The sequence below is a fragment of the Cetorhinus maximus genome, unplaced genomic scaffold, assembly GCF_964194155.1.
Source record: "Cetorhinus maximus unplaced genomic scaffold, sCetMax3.hap1.1 HAP1_SCAFFOLD_540, whole genome shotgun sequence".
In the NCBI taxonomy this organism is placed as follows: Eukaryota; Metazoa; Chordata; class Chondrichthyes; order Lamniformes; family Cetorhinidae; genus Cetorhinus; species Cetorhinus maximus.
In genome coordinates, this window is record NW_027596482.1 from 270,322 (window position 1) to 274,404 (window position 4,083).

The following is a 4,083-nucleotide window of genomic DNA, read 5'->3' on the forward strand; positions in this document are numbered from 1 at the left end:
ATCAAGCGGTGCGTAGACCCTCAGTACGCAAACACCAAGCGTCACTACGTGCTGAGGTTCTACCTGTCCCCGGTGTTGCGAAGGATGGGTCTGGCCACGCTGCCGCGGAACGCTCCAAGTAGTTGGACCGTGCCGTACCACCTGTCCCTGGTGGAAAAATTGATGCAGAAAAACACCTTTGACCACAAGTCCATCAGGCAGTGGTCAGCACGTAACGTCCTAGAGGCCCTGAGGGATAAGGAGAGGGTGGACCCTGTGGGATGGTTCCCCGAGCAGACTGTCAAAGTCATTTGGCAGAATGCCTCATCGCCAGAACTTTCCAACAAGCACCAAGACGTAGCTTGGCTGGTGGTGAGAAAGGCCCTCCCCGTCAGATCCTTCCTACACGCCAGGAAGCTCACCCCCTCTGCACGTTGCCCTCGAGGTGGCTGTGGTGGGGAAGAGACCGTTGTCCACCTCCTTGTGGATTGTGCCTTTGCAAAGAAAGTCTGGAGAGAGATGCAGTGGTTGCTGTCGAGGTTCATCCCGAGCAGTTCTGTGACACAGGACTCTGTGCTCTACGGGCTGTTCCCAGGGACACACACCGAGACAAACATCAACTGCAGCTGGAGGATCATCAACTCGGTGAAAGAGGCGCTTTGGTCTGCCCGAAACTTGTTGGTCTTCCAGCACAAAGAGTTGTCCCCGACCGATTGTTGCGGACTGGCACAATCCAAAGTCCAGGACTACGTGCTGAGGGACGCACTAAAGCTTGGGGCAGCTGCCGCAAAGGCGCAATGGGGAAGGGTCGCTGTCTAAGACCTTTCTACCACAGCGCACCGAGAGACTGGGAACTGTTTAGAGCCCCTCGGGCTGTACAGATCAAAATGAAAGGCTGTAAATGATTGTAATATTGTTTGTACTAATGCACCTGGTGATACATTTTGTAAAAGTTTAACCCTGGATTGTACCCTTGTAAGGTTGTTTTTGAAATGGTGTGGAATGTGATTGAAGATATTTTATGAATAAAGTATATTTTTACAAAAAAAAAAAAAAATCTGTTCTTATCAGTTTAATATCTGATACGTCCCTTATCTGGGGACCATATATTAAATTGATTTTTGGAGCAGGGAGATGGAATAGGGGCTTGCTCCGTCCACTCCACGCATCGACCCGGTATTGCAGTATCTCTGGGAACGGTGCACCCTCCCCTTTCCAGGGGATTTTCAATGCTAAAAATAGTTTTCTTACAAACATCTGCTTTCTTTACTTCTCAACATGTACATGTTCCAAAATCCAACTTTCTTTCTTTCTCTCTCTCTCTCTCTCTCTCTCACTCACTCACTCACCCGCAGCAGCTACACACAAAAAACACGCACTCTCACCCAACACTCGCTGGCAGGGCCGGCAGCAGATTGGACGCTACGTCCAGATCCCTGATGGAAACAGTTAAGGATGCCAAGCTGCACGACGTCTTCAGCAACCCTGCAGACCGAGCGCAGCGTAGATACACCTGGTCGCGGCCAGACGGGTCCATTCGTTCCAGGATAGACTTCCTGTTTGTGTCCCGTGCATTCACAGTCAGATCCACCGAGGTCAAGCCGGTGTTCTTCTCTGACCACTGCCTCCTACTGGCGGACTGCCACTTGGAGAAGGACCTGAGGGTGGGCAGGGGGGCATGGAAGCTAAATGTGCAACTGCTGACCCCAGAGAACATTGAGGAGCTCAAGAGGGATTACAAAGGTTGGAGAACCGTGAAACCCCTCTTTGAGTCCCTGACACACTGGTGGGAAGCGATCAAGGGAAACATCAAGAGGTTTTTCATCCTCAAAGGCACCCAGAAAGCTAGAAAGGAACCGAGGGAAATGTCCCGACTCCAGAAAAAGATGCAGAATCTGCTCCGGCTGCAGTCGATGGGGGTGGATGTCAAGGAGGAGCTCCAAGAGGTGAAGGGCCAGCAAGCCTCGCACTTTGCCTCGGAGGCCTCCAAGATCATCTTCCGTTCCAGAGTCCGCTCCATGGAGCAGGATGAGACGTGCTCACGTTTCTTCTTCCAAAAGGTACACAGAGAGCGCTCTGTGATCAGCAGCCTGAAGGAAGAAGACGGCTCAGTAAAGTCATCACGGTCCGACATTCTGAGGATCAGCAAATCCTTTTATGCCGGATTGTATGACGTGAAGCCCACGGACAGCACGGCCTCCCAGTCCTTCCTGTCCTCTATCACGGAGGTCTTAGACCACAGTACGCGGGAGAGCCTGGACAAACCGCTAACTCCTGATGAACTGACTAAGGCCCTCGAGTCCTTGGAGAAGAGTAAAACCCCCGGAAGCGACGGCTTGCCGACGGAGTTGTATTCGGCTCTGTGGGACTTGATCGGCCCAGACCTGCTAGGAGTGTACGAGAGTATGCTCCTGGCCGGTAGTATGTCAGAATCCATGAGGAAAGGCATCATCACCCTCATCTACAAGCACAAGGGGGAAAGGGAGGAAATTAGAAATTGGCGACCCATTTCACTGTTGAATGTGGACTATAAGATTCTGTCCAAGGTCATCGCCAACCGGGTCAAATCCGCTCTGGAATTGGTGATTCACCCTGACCAGACCTGCTCTGTGCCAGGCAGGAAGATCTCTGACAGCCTGGCGCTGCTCAGGGATACGATTGCCTATGTACAGGACAGGGGGGTGGATACCTGCCTCATCAGCTTGGATCAGGAGAAGGCCTTTGACAGAATATCGCACACCTACATGGTAGATGTGCGCTCCAAAATGGGGTTTGGGGAGGGAATTCGAAATTGGATCCAACTGCTCTACACTAACATCAGTAGCGCAGTCTCAATCAACGGGTGGGAAACAGATAGCTTTCCGATTAAATCTGGAGTCAGGCAGGGCTGTCCTCTCTCGCCTGTTCTTTTCGTGTGTTGCATAGAACCCTTTGCCGAGTCCATCAGGAAGGATCCGGGCATAAGAGGAGTGACGATCCCAGGCAGTGGAGGCATTCAGGTAAAAGCCTCCCTGTACATGGACGACGTCGCCGTCTTCTGGTCGGATCCGCTGTCGGTGCGCAGACTGATCCACATCTGCGACAAGATAGGATATAAAGCAGTGTAAAGTAAGTTAATAACAAATTGAGAAAGTAAATATGGAACACAAAATATTTTAAAACGAGGGCACAGGTTAAAAACATGATCCTAATTTCTGTTGAACTGAATGAGGCGAGTCATTACAGTGCGTGACCGATTTGTTTAAGTGTGCGGGCCCATTAAATTTTTTGCACAGCCGCGCAAATTTAAAGGGGCTTATGTGGCGGTGTGTCTGTGAGGAAACGTTGACTGTGACCTCTCCTCATATCTTGTATCCCACTGTGAAACCATCTTCAGCTCCCAAATTGCACTCAGACAATGTGCTACATTTGCATATTGTGCAGGAGTCGGGGGAGGGGTCATGGGGCTGCCCCTTGTCTCTGTACTTGAAAACTGTCTCTAATGGCAGCCAGGCAGCAACTGTTGTGCTTACTCAAAGCCAACCTGAAGAAAAGGCAAGACATGTTGGGTGCTGAGAGGGAGAAGCATTGCCACTTTAGGTTCTACTTGGATTTTACTGAGGTAAAAGGTGATTGAAAAAGTCAAGCATTTCTCCCCTAGCAGTTACCACTGAGGACAAATAATAGCGAGCGCTGATCTGTCACTGAGCACTGAGGCCGGCCAAGGGGAGGCATCTGAAAGCTGCAGAGAAAGCAAGAAGCCAGGATGGACGACTGAGAATACAGAAAAATACTGGCTGAGGTAGACAGCAAAAACTGTGACACAAGCTCAGGTAAGCGTGGTGTTTTGCAGTTCAAGTGCATCACTTTGTGACAGTATAGATATTTTTCACTTTCCTAGGATAAGGCTGTTCCCTTTCTAGAAGTTAGAAGCAGCCGTGCAGATGTATTTTCTGCGCTCCTTTGCTTGCCTGCTGAATAGGACTGATTGGAGGTGAAAAGGTGATTAAAAGAGAGCCGACATCATTGCAGGCTGGCAGATACTGTGCTGTGCTGTGCTGTGCTGTGCATGCAGGTGGTTTTGTTGTTTGGCTTGTATGTGACTTCTGGTTGAAGCTGAAAGAT

At 50.3% G+C, this 4,083-nt stretch overlaps 1 pseudogene; it reads left to right on the forward strand.

Moving 5' to 3' along the window:
- The first annotated feature begins 1,011 nt into the window (after window positions 1–1,011).
- Window positions 1,012–1,189, forward strand: LOC144674023 (U2 spliceosomal RNA; annotated as a pseudogene).
- Window positions 1,190–4,083: the final 2,894 nt, after the last annotated feature.